Source organism: Rana temporaria, chromosome 4 (genome assembly GCF_905171775.1).
Source record: "Rana temporaria chromosome 4, aRanTem1.1, whole genome shotgun sequence".
NCBI lineage: Eukaryota > Metazoa > Chordata > Amphibia > Anura > Ranidae > Rana > Rana temporaria.
Genome location: NC_053492.1, coordinates 475313471 through 475331635, shown reverse-complemented (window position 1 = coordinate 475331635; position 18165 = coordinate 475313471).

Sequence of the window (18165 nt, the reverse complement as noted above, 5' to 3'; positions counted from 1 at the left end):
GAGAAAGTGATGAACCCTGCGAGAAGGATATTAGAACGGGATAATTATTTCAGATGTCAGAGATTATGGATTTGTTTCTGTGTATGCCACAGTTCTTTGCTCCTGGTGACTCTCAATGACACTGTGAAGAATTCTATATTTTATGCCCGCTGTAACAGAAATCATTGTGTGTGGGATATTTTATCCCTGGTTTGAGGGGTGGGGAGCTCCAGCTAGGTCACCGTTTAGTCTTAGAGCCTGAGCTCCCCCCCCCCCCCAGGGATCAGAAGGTAGAAGAGTCCTGAGCTTTGTGGAATGATTATATATCCCCCCAGAGTCTTGAGTTCAGGGAAATGATTTTGGGGAGCCCCAAAGTCTTGAGTTTGGGGGAACAATTTCAGATATCCCTGGAGTCTTGGGTTGGGGGAAATTATTTCAGATAGCTTTGGAGTCTTGGGTTTGGGGCAACAACTTTAGATACCCCCGGAGTCTTGAGTTTGTTGAAACAGTTTCAGATAGCCCTGGAGTCTTGGGTTCTGGGAACTGATTTCAGACAGCCTTGGAGTCTTGGGTTCTGGGAACGGATTTCAGATAGTCCTGGAGTCTTGGGTTCTGGGAACTGATTTCAGATAGCCCTGGAGTCTTGGGTTGTGGGAACTGATTCCAGATAGCCCTGGAGTCTTGGGTTCTGGGAACTGATTTAAGATAGCCCTGGAGTCTTGGGTAGTGGGAACTGATTCCAGATAGCCATGGAGTCTTGGGTTCTGGGAACTGATTTCAGATAGCCCTGGAGTCTTGGGTAGTGGGAACTGATTCCAGATAGCCCTGGAGTCTTGGGGTCTGGGAACTGATTTCAGATAGCCATGGAGTCTTGGGTTCTGGGAACTGATTTCAGATAGCCATGGAGTCTTGGGTTCTGGGAACTGATTTCAGATAGCCATGGAGTCTTGGGTTCTGGGAACTGATTTCAGATAGCCATGGAGTCTTGGGTTCTGGGAACTGATTTCAGATAGCCATGGAGTCTTGGGTTCTGGGAACTGATTTCAGATAGCCCTGGAGTCTTGGGTTCTGGGAACTGATTTCAGATAGCCATGGAGTCTTGGGTTCTGGGAACTGATTTCAGATAGCCATGGAGTCTTGGGTTCTGGGAACTGATTTCAGATAGCCATGGAGTCTTGGGTTCTGGGAACTGATTTCAGATAGCCATGGAGTCTTGGGTTCTGGGAACTGATTTCAGATAGCCCTGGAGTCTTGGGTTTGGGGAAACAACTTTGAATACCCCCAGACTCTATTTCAGATCACACTAGACTTTTGTGTTTGAAGAAACAATTTCAGATAGCTTTAAAGTTTTGAGTTCAGGAAAGCGATTTGGGGTGAGCCCTAGAGCGTTGGGCTCGAGTAAACCATTTTATATAGCCCTGGAATCTTTGGTTTGGGAAAACAATTTTAGATAGTCCTAAAGTCTTGGATTCAGGAAAACGAGTTCAGATAGCCCTAGGGTCTTAAGTCCAGGGAACAATTTCAGATAGCCCTGGAGTCTTGGGTTTGGGGAAACAACTTTGGATACCCCCCGGAGTCTTCCATTCAGGGAAACAATTTCGGATAGCCCTGGAGTCTTGGGTTTGGGGAAACAATTTCGGATAGCCCTGGAGTCTTGGGTTTGGGGAAACAATTTCGGATAGCCCTGGAGTCTTGAGTTCAGGGGAACGATTTCAGATAGCCCTAGACTGTTGTGCATGAAGAAGCGAATTCAGAGCTCTAGAGTTTTGAATTCAGGAAAACGGTTTTGTATAGCCGTGGAGCGTTGAGCTTGGGGACACAAATTTAGAGTCTTGAGTCCAGGGGTCCGGGAAAACAATTTTGGCTATCCCTAAAGTGTTGAGCTTGGGAAACGGTTTCAGATAGCCCTGGAGTCTTGAATTCGGGGAATCAATTTTGGATAGTCTTGGGGTATTGGGTTCAGGGAAATGACTTAGGCCCCATACTCACGAGCAAACATGTCTGCTGAAACTGGCCCGCAGGCCAGTTTCAGCAGACATGTTTGGTCGTGTGTGGGCGCGAGCGGGCCGAATTCCAGCAAACATTTGCCCGCCGGGCCTTTTCCCAGCAGACAAATATTCCTGGACTTGTTTTAAAACAGTCCGCTGGAATTCAGCCCGCTCGGACATGTACGGTCGTCAGTACAGACCTACCGTACATGTCCAGGCGCCCGCCGTCCCTCGCATGCGTCGAATGACTTCGACGCATGCGTGGAAGCATTTTAAAGGCGGGCCGCCCACGTCGCCGCGTCATTGTCGCGGCGACACCGCGTCATCGACGCGGCGACACCGCGGACACGCCCCGCGTATTGTTTACGCGCGGACTTCTGTACGATGGTGTGTACAACCATCGTACAGAAGCCCTCTGGCAGACATGTATGGTGGAAACGGTCCGACGGACCGCTTTCACCATACATGTTTGTCCGTGTGTACCCGGCCTTAGGATTACCTTTTAATGCAGGGAAATGATTTCAGATAGACCTAGAGTCTTAAGTTCACGAAAATTATTTTAGATAGCCTCATAGTCTTGAGTTTAGGGGATAGATTTTGGATAGCTCTTGAGTCTTGGGTTTGGGGAAACAATCCTATGGATTAAGGTGAAAAAACATCTGCTACTTACCGGCCCCCCCATTTACTTACCTGAGCCCTCGATAGTCCCGCATCGAGAATGCACTTGCTTCTCGGCTCTTCTCGGTCCGGTCTTCTTGGCTCTTCATTGGATAGATTGATAGCAGCGTAGTCATTGGCTCGCGCTGCTGTCAATCAACTCCAATGACGCGAGGGCCCGGAGGGCCGGGGTCGAGTCCTGTAGTCGGCGGCTATGGATGCCGGATACAGGACTCGGGAGCGGGCCCGTAAGGTAACCCCCTTGGGAGAGCGCTACTTGGGGGGGGGTTACCAGAATCAGAGAGGAGCCGAGACAGCTGCCGAGGGACCCCAGAAGACAAGGATCGGGCCCACTCTGTGCAAAACGAGCTGCACAGTGAAGGTAAGTATGACATGTTTGTGCTTCCTATTTGGTGGCACTTCATCATGGCTTCAGGAATTTGCATTACTTTAACCAAAGGGTCAAAGTAATGATTTACTATATAAACTAGTGACATGATTAACATAGGAAAGGTACTTTCCAGATAAACCTGAAAGAGAAGTGAATTCCTCTCGTTGCCATTATCATTATGTTCTAAATGGTAGCAAATTTGAGGCAAACCTGCGCAGGTTACTTTGCCCTTTTTTTGTGAAGCCGGGCTCCGTAGTTTTCAGAGAGAGTTCCATCCGCAGCAGTCAGTCTGCGGTCCACTACCTTAGCAGTGCACTCCTGATTCCACCGGAGTGCACCGGCCACCTGACCTCAGGTGACCCGACAGAGGAATATTAAAGGGGAAACAACAACTACAAGTAGACTTGTACAAACAAGTAACACTTAAGTAACAGTAATTACTTTTTTGTACACCCTGGGACACATACTCGACCGTCCAACAGCCGCATGACATTGCCTCTATTGGTTCGCGGCGCTGTTGTTCAGCATAGGAGCCAGCATATTGAGGACCTATTGTGTATGGATGTTACTCCATCCTGCTGTTTGTGAGGTGTTTGTTGTCCCAGTGGACCCCAGGACCACTTATTTTGGCACAGACGACGTGTGATTATACCTGTGTCGCCTAATCAAAGCTTGCGAATTGTGTTCTGACCTTAAAGTCACTACGAGATCCTTTTCTAAAATTGTGGACAAGTTCCTTATCGACCTTGTGACACTGTTTGCTATATGTGCCCTATGGATGCATCCATCAAGAGACCATCTGTTATATAACTCCCTGTTCTCTGTTACACATTATCTCACGAAATCCTTGTTATGGTCCTGAAGAAGCACCACGGCGAAACGTGCGTCGGCGACTTCTGAGGATTTTGTATACAGTGGTCGTTTGTTGTAACTGTAATTTATTACCATGTATTTCTTTGTTATTTAATATGATATTAAACTTTATTTTTAATATACTTCCTTGGCCTCAAAGTCTGACCATCAATATCTACTTGTAGTTGTTGTTTCCCCTTTAATATATATACAGATGTGGCCCATGTGAGTGCTATCCCCTTGTATTCCAACTTCTCCTTTCTTTCTCTTTCTGTTCGCTTTAGCTCTCCCCGCCTTTTTTTCCCCCTCTCTATTCCCAACCCCTCTTTTTATTCAACCGACAGAGGAATAGTGCCCCAAAGTTGGTGTCAGTGGGAGGAATAGTGCCTCTTTATTGGTGTCAGTGGGAGGAATAGTGCCCATCATCAAAGTCATTTCGAGCATACACAGGTTTCCACGGCGACAGGTAAGTATACACACTCTCGGGTTTCTCGTCGGGAAACAGGCCGACAAGAATCTCAACGAGAAAATAGAGAGCAGGATCTCTATTTTTCTCGTGGAGATTCTGGCCAGATTTTCAGACGAGAAACCTGAATGCCTCGTACACACGTTCGGTTTTCTTGCTGGTTCTTGCCGAGAAAACCGAGCGTGTGTACGAGGCTTCAGTGGGAGGAATAGTGTCCCAATTTTGGTGTCAGTGGGAGGAATAGTGTCCATTGTTGGTGGCAGTGGGAGGAATAATGCCCATTGTTGGTGTCAGTGGGAGGAATAGTGTCCATTGTTCGTGGCAGTGGGAGGAATAATGCCCATTGTTGGTGTCAGCGGGAGGAATAGTGCCCATTGTTGGTGTCAGTGGGTCGACTAGCACCCCATTGTTGGCATCAGTGGGAGGATTAGCGCCACATGGTTTGTGTCAGCGGGAGGAATAGTGTCCATTGTTGGTGGCAGTGGGAGGAGCGTGTGTACGAGGCTTCAGTGGGAGGAATAGTGTTCCAATTTTGGTGTCAGTGGGGGGAATAGTGTCCATTTTTGGTGGCAGTGGGAGGAATAATGCCCATTGTTGGTGTCAGCGGGAGGAATAGTGCCCATTGTTGGTGTCAGTGAGTCGACTAGCACCCCATTGTTGGTGTCAGTGGGTCGACTAGCACCCCATTGTTGGCGTCAGCGGGAGGAATAGTGTCTTGTATCGGTGGAAGAACAAATGCCGCATGCGGACCCCGGGCCGCAGTTTGGAGACCACTGCTCTAAGAACACATAGAAAGTGTTGTCTGGGCATGCTGAGGCACCTCAGTAATTAACCAACCCCCCTCCCCCAACGGCACCTTCTCCGCGTCGTGTTCACAATACACAGACCAGAGGCAGCACATGCTTTACTTGCAGACACACAATGAGAGACACAATGTAATGATAATGTTTGAAGAGCGAGAACCTCCAGGGCCCAAATCTCTACAAAGAAAGCATGCATCAATGTCCGACCTTCCATAGAAACATAGAAGAGGGACAACAGAATGAGAGGAAGTGGTCCATCGAGTCCTTCTCGCTTCTCGGCCTTTTGGCCTGTTCTTATGAGTTGTTAGAGGAGCGCTGAAGCACCTCTGTTGGGAGGGTGGATGCAATCTGATAACGTAATGGCACCTGGAAGGGTGGTTTCAGCAGGGGCTATGCCGGGCTACCCGACAGTACTGGGGGCAGGCCACTGGTCGAGTCTGAGCCATCCGGAAGGGTGCTTCTGGTGAGGATGGAGAGGCATTTGGTCGAAGCTGAAAGGCCGGGCCCCTGGCCTTCTGGCCTGGATTTGATGCAGTTCCTAACCCTGCTTTGCCAGTTTCTCGAGAGGGAACGTCAGCCCTGCCTTTAAGGGGGGGCAAGGGCGGCTAGTACCACTCGAGTATAATTAGGCTAAGGAGCGAAAGAGGTGTAAGGGGGGCACTCACCCTGAGCCTCTAGTAGCTCCCGATCCTTCCTGGTTGAGGTGGGGAAGGGGACTGTGACTGTACGGGCCGTGGGTCATGGTCCGTTGAAAAGCCTGTGGAGGTAGTGCCCCTGGAGTGGCAGTCCAGGGGTGCCATACATTGCACGAGTGTGGTGACACTCATTGTGTGGCACCATGGTCACTGATCTCCACAATACACCTTTTCACACCTGCCTCTAGGGCCGAGCCTTTTGGCTAGAACCAGGGGAATTTTTGTTTCCTGGCCGGAGGGCCGGCCAACATATTGCCCGTTGGTCACTTTACCTCACTCTCCCATCTTCCTTCTCCCCCACTTTCTTTTTATTTATCCCTGTGTGTCACTTTACGTCTTTTTCGGTTTGGTGGCAAGAAGGGTGCTGGTCCTCGGGCCTGCTCTGAAAGTCTTGGGAGTCGGTAGACATGGCCTTCTGGCTTAGTTCGCCGGCTCTTATGGGGTCTCCCTTCGGGGTAGCCTCACCGAGGAGGGTTCTGTTTCGGCAGTCCCTCCGAGGATGTTTTGGGTCCTTGTGGCTTCGGCTGCATGGGCTACTGTTACTCTTTTCCCTGTCAGGAGCCTAACGCCCCGGGGGATCAGAGCTGGCTCCTTTTCGGAGGACCAATTGACGATGGCACCCGTCACAGTTTTTTGTTGCACCTCTTTATGTGTGTGTACACTTTTCCTGGAGCAGAGAACCGGGGGGGGGGGGATGCTGCCGCCAGAAGTGGGGGGGGGGGCTGCCGTGAATTGAGAAGCGGGGGGGGGCCCTGGCGACCTCTGGGCCCTTTAATAAAAAGAAAAAAATAAATAAAAAATATATAGATATATTTTTTTTAAAAGGGGGGTTGCCATCTGGGGCCCTGGGGCACTCTGGGCCCTTTAATAATAATAAAAAACATAAACCTCTGGGTCCTTTAATAAAAAAAATAAAAAAATAAACCTCTGGGCCCTTTAATAAAAAAGAAAAAAAAAAAAAAAATATATATATATATATATATATATATATAAAAAACATTTATAAAAATAAAAGAAATAGAAAAAAGATTTTTTTTTTATAAAAAAAAGGGGGGTTGTCATCCGGGGGCCCTGGGGATCTCCAGGCCCCTGGGGACCTCCAGACCCCTAAAAAAAAAAGAAGAAAATTGGCCCTTTAATAAAAAGCAAAATACAAATATATTATAAAAATATATATATTTTTTTAAAAAATAAATAAAGAAAGGGGGGGGGTTGACATCCGGGGCCCTGGGGACCTCCGGACCCCTAAAAAAAAAAAAAGAAAATTGGCCCTTTAATAAAAAATTAAATAAAAATATATTAAAAAAATATATATATTTTTTATAAAAAATAAATAAAAAAAGGGGGGGGGTTGCCACCTGGGGCCCTGTGGGCCTCCGGGACCCGGGGGGACCTCCGGACCTCTAAAAAAAATAAAAACATTGTCCCTTTAATAAAAAATTTTATAAAAATATATTAAATATATATATTTTTTATAAAAAATTAATTAAAAAAAGGGGGGTCGCCATCTGGGGCCCTCCGGGCCCCTTACAGGTGTACTGCCTGTACCCCCCTGATGGCGGCCCTGAGCACACTAAAAGTCCCACCAGCCGTGATCTGCCGCTTGCTTTGCATAGAGAAGCACAGAGGCTCAGCAATGAGGGCGAAATATAAGCAGATTAAAGTCTTGGATCTCATTTCTCGTACTGGAGAGATCCCGATGATGCAAATCGGCCTCCCATTGCGATGTTTTCATTTCCTTCTTGGAAAGATTAAATATTTAATCAAAGCTCCCTGTGCGGATCTCAGGCCTTCCTTCCGCCAAAAACTCATCTCCGCCCCCCTGAGACCAAACACAACTGATTGGAACGTCGGCCGGAGGGTCGTCGTATCTGCCAGAGAGCTCATCCTCTCCCATTCATCCAAGTGACCGCTCCCCCTTGCTGCTCCCCACCGCGCAGGACGCCGGCCCAGCCAAACAGTGAGATCGCGGCAGGCACCTCGCCCTGCATTCGTTCAGCTGCGAGATTATCCAACGCAACGTCGTCCGCGATGAGCCAAATGGTCCACGATCCACGGTCTCTGCGCAAAATGGTTTTGAAGCCCCCCCCCCCCCGTTTTCCAAAAATGAAAGCAAAAATAATGACAACGTAGACCAAGGGGCAGCTTACTGTAATCCTCCTCTGCCGCCGCCGCCGCTGCGTGCTTCTGGCCTCCGATTCCTCCAGCTGAAAATTAACGGCGTTTTGAAAGAACTTAGGGCCAGATTCACAAATGAGATACGACGGCGTTTCTCCTGATACGCCGTCGTATCTCTGTTTCTATCTATGCGGCTGATTCATAGAACCAGTTACGCATAGATATCCATAAGATCCGACAGGTGTAATTGTTTTACACTGTCGGATCTTAGGATGCAATACCGCGGCCGCCGCTGGGGGGAGTTTGCGTCGTAAACCAGCGTCGGGTATGCAAACTAGGAGTTACGGCAGATCCCCAACGGATTTTCGGGTTCGCTACGTCGCCGCTAGTCTAGTTTCCCGTCGCAAAGTTAGTCGTCGTTTTAGGTGCCCTAACTTTAGTCAGCAAACGTATGTGCTGTATAAAGTATGGCCGTCGTTCCCGCATCGAAATTTAAAAATGAACGTCGTTTGCGTAACACGTCCGGGAATACGGAAGTACACTACGCGCGTCACCGTTTGAAAAAATGACGTCACGGCGCGCAAAGCACAACGGGATTTGCGAAACGGAGCATGCGCAGTAGGTCCGGCGCGGGAGCGCGCCTAATTTAAATGGCACACGCCCATTTGAATTGGCCCGCCTTGCCCCGGAGGCCGCCGGCGTAGTTTTCATCGCAAGTGCTCTGTGAATCAGGCACTTGCGATGAAAACTTGCGGCGGTGTAACGTATCTACGATACGTTACGCCGCCGCAGTTCTATGTGAATCTGGCCCTTAAAGCCAAATCGAGATCTCACGTCTTTTTATAGTTCTAGACCAGTGATGGAGAACCTCGGAAACCTCAGATGAACTACATTTCCCATGATGCTCATGCACTCTGCAGTGTAGTGGAGCATCATGGGAAATGTAGTTCCAAAACATCTGGGGTTGCCGAGGTTCGCCAATCACTGCCCTATACACTTGCATGTTGTGATTTGGGACTGATTTTTGAGAATTCTTTAACCACTTAAGGACCGCCTCCTGCACATATACGTTGGCAGAATGGCACGGCTGGGCACACCAACGTACAGGTACGTCGCCTTCAAGAGCCCAGCCGCGGGCGCGCGCACGTAACCGGGTCCGAAGCTCCGTGACCGCGACCGCCTGACCCGCGGACCCGAACGCCGCCGGAGTCCCGCGGTTGGTCAAAGGAGCTGAAGCACGGGGAGAGGTGAGTGTAAACACAGCTTCCCTATTCTTCACAGTGGCAAGGTCTCCCTGATATAGGGAAACACGATCAATGACGTCACACGTCCAGCCCCGCCCCCCTACAGTTAGAAACACATATGAGGTCACACTTAACCCCTTCAGTGCCCCCTAGTGGTTAACTCCTAAATTGCACTTGTCATTTTCACAGTAATCAATGCATTTTTATAGCACTTTTTGCTACTTTTGACGTCACGCCTACAGCCACACCCCCCTACAGTAAGAATCACTCCCTTAGGGCACACATAACCCCTTAGCGCCGGCACCTTACTGCCATTGTCATTTTCACAGTAACCAGTGCATTTTTATAGCACTTTTCGCTGTAAAAATGACAATGGTCCCAAAAATGTGTCAAAATTGTCCGAAGTGTCCGCCATAATGTCGCAGTCACGGAAAAAAAATCGCTGATCGCCACCATTACTAGTAAAAAAAATATATTAATAAAAATGCCATAAAACTATCCCCTATTTTGTAAACGCTATACATTTTGCGCAAACCAATTGTTAAACGCCTATTGCGATTTTTTTTTTACCAAGAATATGTAGAAGAATACGTATCGGCCTAAACTGAGGGAAACGTTTTTTAAAGCAGGGGCTCTTTGCTTGCCTTGATCTGGCCCTTGGGCAATATTCCCCCCACTGATACCAACAATGGGGCACTATTCCTTCCACTGATACCAATGATGGGGCACTATTCCTCCCACTGACACCAACGATGGGACACTATTCCTCCCACTGATACCAATGATGAGACACTATTCCTCCCACTGACACCAATGAAGGGACACTATTCCTCCCACTGACACCAATGACAGGGCACTATTACTTCCACTGACACCAATGAAGGGACACTATTCCTCCCACTGACACCAATGAAGGGACACTATTCCTCCCACTGATACCAATGAAGGGACACTATTCCTCCCACTGACACCAATGATGGGGCACTATTCCTCCCACTAATACCAATGATGGGACACTATTCCTCCCACTGACACCAATGATGGGACACTATTCCTCCCACTGACACCAATGATGGGACACTATTCCTCCCACTGACACCAATGATGGGACACTATTCCTCCCACTGACACCAATGATGGGACGCTATTCCTCCCACTGATACCAATGATGGGACACTATTCCTCCCACTGACACCAATGATAGGACACTATTCCTCCCACTTATTGCAATGATAGGACACTATTCCCCCCACTGACACCAATGATGGGGCACTATTCCTCCCACTAATACCAATGATGGGACACTATTCCTTCCACTGACACCAATGATGGGACACTATTCCTCCCACTGACACCAATGATGGGACACTATTCCTCCCACTGACACCAATGATGGGACACTATTCCTCCCACTGACACCAATGATGGGACACTATTCCTCCCAGTGACACCAATGATGGGACACTATTCCTCCCACTGACACCAATGATGGGACACTATACTGTATACTGTTTTTTTAGTGTTGGAATTATCCAATGGCAGTGTCCCGCTTCCCACAATTTTTTTTTGACAATAACTTGCTTATTAGCCCTACAAATGGCCAGAATTCAGTAATAATACCCCCCCCCTCCCATTGATCTTAATGTGCTTAGTGAACTTCCAACTTTTGAATAAGACTCTCAGAAATGTCTGTGAACCAAACCCAGGCTGCCCCGTCCATCCCTCATGACAGGTCCTCTTTAATGATCTCATTCATGAATGGTGAGAAGGAGAAGTATCCGATCAATGTTATGGGCTGACGATCACTTCCCTTTTCTTCGGTAATGTGGCTCTCTAACAATGCGGTGGTAGGATGTGCTCTCCGGAGGACTTGGCTGACTCACGGGCCGCCCGGGCTCCGCCTCTGGGGGATTTGGGCCCGGGCCGCGCTGTCAGCGGGGTCTCGCTGTGACATAATACACAGACAGGAAACATTTAGATTGTGAGATCTCACACTTCCAGAATAAAGAGAATGTGCTGCAGCTGAAATTCACAGGAAACAATGAAGAATCATTAAACCCGGACAGGCCCGCGATCCCTCCGGGAGGTGCGAGACTCACCCCAGCGACAACGCGAGCGACAACTTCCACCGCCAACCCCAGTGCAGAAATTTAAAGGAATGCTCCACTTTTCACATCAAACTTTACAAACTTTACAACTTTAACCACTTAAGACCCGGACCATTATGAAGGTAAAGGACCCGGCCAGTTTCTGCGATTCGGCACTGCGTCGCTTCAACTGACAATTGCGCGGTCGTGCGACGTGGCTCCCAAACAAAATTGGCATCCTTTTTTTCCCACAAACAGAGCTTTCTTTTGGTGGTATTTGATCACCTCTGCGGTTTTTATTTTTTGCGCTATAAACAAAAATAGAGCGACAATTTTGAAAAAAAAGCAATATTTTTTACTTTTTGCTATAATAAATATCCCTAAAAAAAGATATAAAAAAAATATTTTTTTTCCTCAGTTTAGGTCGATACGTATTCTTCTACATATTTTTGGTAAAAAAAAACAAACGTAAATGAGATACGTTCTGCGCCTATAACTTTCACATAAACCGATCAATACACACTTATTGGGATTTCTTTTCTACCCAAGGACATGTAGCAAAATACATTTTGCAAAAAAATGCATTTAGAATTTTTTTTTATTTTGTTTTTGGATATATTTTATAGCAGAAAGTAATTTTTCACAGTTGTCATTCTATTTTTTCGTTTACCGTATTTATCGGGGTACAGCGCGCTCCCGCGTATAGCGCGCACCCCTAAAGTTGGCCAGAAATTCCTGTGGAAAAAAGGATTTTGTACTTACAGTTTTGGTGTCTTGCGTGGCGTCCGTCTGCGGCTTTGGGTGTCCTCTTCGTCGGGTCCGGCGTCCTTCTGCCGCGTCCTCCTCGCTCGTTTCCCGCGCCGAGTTTGAATACTGCGTCGGCATATACCGAGCGCAGTACACTCGGGCAGGCTCGGCTACTGTCGCGCTCACGTCCTGTACGTCCAGGACGTGAGCGCGGGAGGAGCCGAGACTGCCCGACTATACACGAGTGTACTGCGCTCGGTATATGCCGGCGCAGTATTCAAACTCGGCGCGGGAAAGCGGGTATCGGCGTATATCGCGCACCCACGATTTTGCCCTGATTTTCAGGGCAAAAAAGTGCGCGGTATACGCCGATAAATACGGTATATAATAAAAAAAATATATAAAAAAAATCCCCAGAGGTGATGAAATACATCTGAACATAGACTGACATGGGAACTTTTTTTAACGATCTGATTGCCCCATAAACTGTAAGGCGGCGGCGACGGCGTTCTCATTTTATAGACTAACGGTTCTCAGAGTTCCCCTTTGATCCGGAGGATCGGAACAGAGGGAACAATGGGGGGGCTGTCAGGATAATGGGGGCAGCTGCTAAACAATGCTGAGGGCCCACAATCCGCTATAGACGCATGCATGGACACTGACAGCTGCTCCCCGCTACCCCCCCCCAATAGAATAGAAACTTCCATTCATATTATCTGTGGGGGGGGGGGGGGGTGCGGGGGGGGGGGGGCGCAGACACTGGGCTCATTGTTGGCCGTCATGTGTTTGGCCTTCTGAGCAGAGCCTGGACCCCTCCAAGTGTTATTTATTATTATTGGGGTAGATTCAGGTACCTGTTACGGCGGCGTATCTCCAGATACGCCGCCGTAATTTCAAATCTGCGTCGGCGTATCGTTACGCCGATTCTCCAAGGCAGATACGTCTAAAAAATAGGCTTCCTCCGCCGACGTAACTTGAATGCGGCGGCGTATAATTGTGTGCAATATTACGTTGGCCGCTAGGGGCGCTTCCGTTGTTGTCGGCGCTAATTCCCTAGATACGCCGATTCACAAACGTACGTGCGCCCGGCGTTCGTTTTTTTACGTCGTTTGCGTTAAGGCTTTTTCGGCGTAAGGCTGCTCCTGCTATTAGGAGGCGCAGCCAATGTTAAGTATGGACGTCGTTCCCGCTTCGAAATTTGAATTATTTACGTTGTTTGCGTAAGTCGTTCGTGAATGTGGCTGGACGTAATTTACGTTCACGCCGAAACCAATACGTCGTTACGGCGCACTTGGGAGCAATGCACACTGGGATATGTACACGGACGGCGCATGCCAATCACGTCAGGTCATCATACATTTACATAAAACACGCCCCCCTTCCACATTTGAATTACGCGTGCTTACGCCGGCCCCATTTACGCTACGCAGCGGCAACTTACGGAGCAAGTGCTTTGTGAATACAGCACTTGCTCCTGTACGTTACGACGGCGTAGCGTAAATATGATACACTGCGCCGCCGTTTCGTTGCGCGCCCCTACCTGAATCCACCCCATTAATTCCTAATGGCGCGTACACACGATTGGAATTTCCGTGGATTTTTTTATTTCTGACCGATTTTCGCTCAAACTTGTCTTGCGTACGCACACACAGTCACACAAATGTTGTTGGAAATTCCGATCGGCGGGAATGCGGTGAGACGTACAATGCTACGACGAGCCGAGACTTGTTCATTCCCCGACTTAGTTGGGGTAGGCGGTACACTTTGGTTGGGGGGGTCAGCCACGCCCCGTGACCTTTGACCTCTGGGAACCCGCCTTCTGACTTTTGACCTCTGTGGGGAGGTCTCTGTTCCAATTCCTGAGTCCTAGCCTTATTCCTCAATGGGAAACCCTAACCCCCAACTTCAACCCTAACCCTAAACCCGTCAAACTGATTCCGAGCATGCGTAGGATTTTTGTGTGTCAGAATTGGATACACGCGATTTTGTTGTCAGGAAAGATTGAGAACCAGCTATTAACCTCCTTGACAACCGAGGACGTCCTGGGCTTTGTGCGGTGATATCTGAATGATGGGTGCAGCTACAGGCATCATTCAGATATCGCCGTCTGTGCACGATAAGAACGATCAAAGCGGCGGTTCCATTGCTTGATCGTACTTATAGGCAGCGGGAGGGGACGTCCCCCCCCTCCCGCCGCCATGCGGTGCTTCTCCGGGCACTCCCGTGCCATCGGGGGCCCGGAGAGCGAATCCGTCAGCGCTGCCTGGAAAGCATAGAGATGACTGGGGACCAGATGGTCACCAGTCATCTCTATGACCGTCGGAGGCCTGGATGCGACAATATGACGTCACGCCCGGTACCCGGAAGTAAACAAAGCCGCAATCGCGGCTGTGGGCATGAGATTGGTGATTTCTTTTTCCATCGATTTCATGCTTGTAAGCCTGGAGGAGAGATGTGGGGGGAGGGGAAGGTCTTATTGACCCCGCCTCTCTCCATAAAGAGGACTTGTCACACTGATTCCTATTACAAGGGATGTTTACATTCCTTGTAATAGGAATAAAAGTGATAAAAAAAGTAAAATAAGTTAAGTAAAATAAAAAGAATTTTTTTTTTTTCAAAACGCCCCTGTCCCCGTTATCTCGCGCGCAGAAGCGAACACGCATGCAAGTCCCGCCCACATATGTAAACGCCATTCAAACCCCACATGCGAGGTATCGTCGCGTGCGTTAGAGCGTGTGCAACAATTCTAGCCCTAGACTACTCTGCAACTCAAATAGTAACCTGTAAAAAATGTTAAAGCGTCACCTATGGAGATTTTTAAGTACCGAAGTTTGGCGCCATTCCATGAGTGTGTGCGCAATTTTAAAGCGTGACATGTTAGGTATCTATTTACTCGGCGTAACATCATCTTTCACATTATACAAAAAAATTGGGCTTACCTTAACTGTTTTGTTATTTTTTAATTCATGAAACCGTTTTTTTTTCCCCCAAAAAAAGGCGTTTGAAAAATTATTGCGCAAATACTGTGCGAGAAAAAAAGTTGCAATGACCGCCATTTTATTCCTTAGGGTGTCTGCTGAAAAAAATATATATATAATGTTTGGGGGTTCTGATTAATTTTCTAGCAAAAAAATTGTGATTTTTACATGAAGGAGAGAAGTAGGCGCGGTGGACAAGCGGTTATAGCAGTTGTAAAGGAGAATGTTTTTTCACCTTAAGGGCCCTTTCACACGTGGGCAGATTCAGATAGAGATACGACGGCGTATCTCCTGATACGGGATCTGAGATCCGACGGTCGGATCTATGCGGCTGATTCAAAGAATCAGGTTACGCATAGATCTCCCTAAGATCCGCCAGGTGTAAGTGACTTACACCGTCGGATCTTAGGCTGCAATCTCCCGCCGGCCGCTAGGTGGCGCTTCCATTTGTATACGCGACGAATATGCAAATGAGGAGATCCGCCGATTCAGAAACGAACGCCCGCCCGTCGCTTTTTTTTTTTACGTCGTTTGCGTTCGGCTTTTTCCAGGGTATAGTTACCCCTGCTATATGCGGCGTATCCTATGTTAAGTATGGCCGCCGTTCCCGCGCCGAGTTTTGAATTTTTTTACGTTGTTTGCGTAAGTCGGTCACGAATACGGATGGACGTAATTTACGTTCACGTCGAAACCAATGACGTCCTAGCGACGTCATTGGGAGCAATGCACGCTGGGAAATTTAGCCGGCGGCGCATGCGCAGTACGATCGGCGCGGGGACGCACCTGATTTAAATAGTAAACTCCCCCTAGCCCCTAGCCGCCGGGGGATTTATGATCCGCCGGCGCAACTTTAGAGGCAAGTGCTTTCTGAATACAGCATTTGCCTCAAAAACTTGCGCTGGCGGATCATAAATAAGATCCGCTAATCTATCTGAATCTGCCCCACTGTCCGTGTTCATCCGATTCCCCATAGGGGAGAGCGGAGGAAAGACAGGGCGGTCCCTGCACAGTGTGCGGGGACCGCCCTGTCAGCTGCCATGTCCGCCGCAATGTCACGGTCACAATAAAAATCGCAGATCGCCGCCATTGCTAGTAAAAAAAAAAAAAATGACATAATTCTATTCCCTATTTTTTAGACGCTAGAACTTTTGCGCAAACCAATCGATAAACGCTTACTGCGTTTTTTTTTACCAAAAATATGTAGAATACGTATCGGCCTAAACTGAGGGAAATTTTTTTTTTTTAAATTATGATATTTATTAAATCAAAAAGTAAAAGATATTGGGCCAGATCCACAAAGAACTTACGGCGGCGTATCTATTGATACGCCGCGTAAGTTCTACGATGCGCCGTCGTATCTTTGTTTTCTATCCGCAAAACAAGATACACCTGAATGTGGGCTAGATCCGACTGACGTACTTCTTAGTACGCCGTCGGATCTTAGGTGCATATTTACGCTGGCCGCTAGGTGGCGCTTCCGTCGATTTCCGCGTAGAGTATGCAAATTAGCTAGATACACCGATTCTCAAACGTACGTCCGCCCGGCGAATTTTTTTTTACGTCGTTTACGTAAGGCTTTTTTCGGCGCAAACGTTACCACTGCCTCTATGAGGTGTACGCAATGTTAGCTATGGACGTCGGGACAGCGTAGAATTTTCCGTCGTTTGAGTAAATCGTTCGCGAATAGGGCTTTGCGTAAGTTACGTTCGCGTCGAAAGCATTGACTATTTGCGACCCGATTTCGCGCATGCGCACTGGGATACGTCCACAGAGGGCGCATGCGCCATTCGTAAAAAGCGTAAATTGCGCGCGTTCATACCAGATTACCAAACAACACGCCCACTCCAAGCCTACTTTGAATTACGGGGGCTTACGCCGGCAGATTTACGTTACGCCGGCCCGCATATGGGAGCAAGTTCTTTGTGGACACCTGTATCCAAGGTATCCACAAATGGGCCGGCCTAAGCGCGCCTAATTCAAATGTGGAACAGGGGGGCGTGTTTTATGTTAATGACTGGTGAGCCGACGTAATTTAACGCTTTTAACGAACGGCGCATGCGCCGTCCGTGGACATATCCCGGTGTGCATTGCTCCAAACTACGCCGTTTCGACGTGAACGTAAATTACGTCCAGCCCGATTCGCGTACGACTTACGCAAACAACGTAAAAAGATAGGCCTGTTCCGACGTCCATACCTTGCATGGGCTGCGCCACCTAGGGAGCAGCTTTATCTTTACGCCGGCGTATCTCTAACGTAAGCGGCGTAACTAATTGCGACGGGTGCACGTACGTTCGTGAATCGGCGTATCTTGCTCATTTGCATATTTGACGCGGAAAACAACGGAAGCGCTGCCTAGCGGCCAGCGTAAATATTGCACCCTAAGATACGACGGCGTAGGAGACTTACGCCGCTCGTATATTAGCCAAATTTAAGCGTATCTGGTTTCCAGAATACGCTTAAATTTACGACGGCGTAGATTCAGAGTTACGACTATATATGTACATTAGCTGTTTGTTTGCTGCTCTCTGTTCCTTTGCACACTTTGCTCTGACCCACCGGGGGGGGGCGGCCCCTGGGGGCCAACAATCATCCCGCGCCGCCTTCATCTCTCATCTGTATTTTTCCCTTTTGAAGGCGCTCCGCTCCTCTCCGAGGAAACATCTGTCCAGCAAATGGCAGAGCCCCGGCTTCCTCTGCAGGCTATTTTTCATCCTTGCGGTACGGAGAACGGTGCGTACGCGAGATTCCATCTCCTCCAACCGCGTCCAGTTCAAAGGCGCTGGTCGGGTCAGGTCTGCGCAGACGGGCGGCCGTGGCCCCCCCCCCCCCCCCCCTCTGCAAACACCTTCATGGCTTTCATGTGGCCAGAACTGCAGAGCTTCCAGATGAAGTGAAAGCCTCAGCGGAAAAATACAGAAGTCTATCTTTATACTCGACGTGCACCGTACACGCCGCTTCAGCGCGTGCACGTCGCAAGAGGGGTGACACCATCCCGTTTTTTTTGTTTTGTTTTTTTTTAGCTGACATGCCCAGCCTGCCCTGTGCAATCCCAGCCTGCCCTGTACCACCCCAGCCTGCCCTGTATCACCCAATCTGCCCTGTACCACCCCAAACAGCCCTATACCACCCCAGCCTGCCCTGTACCCCCCCAAACAGCCC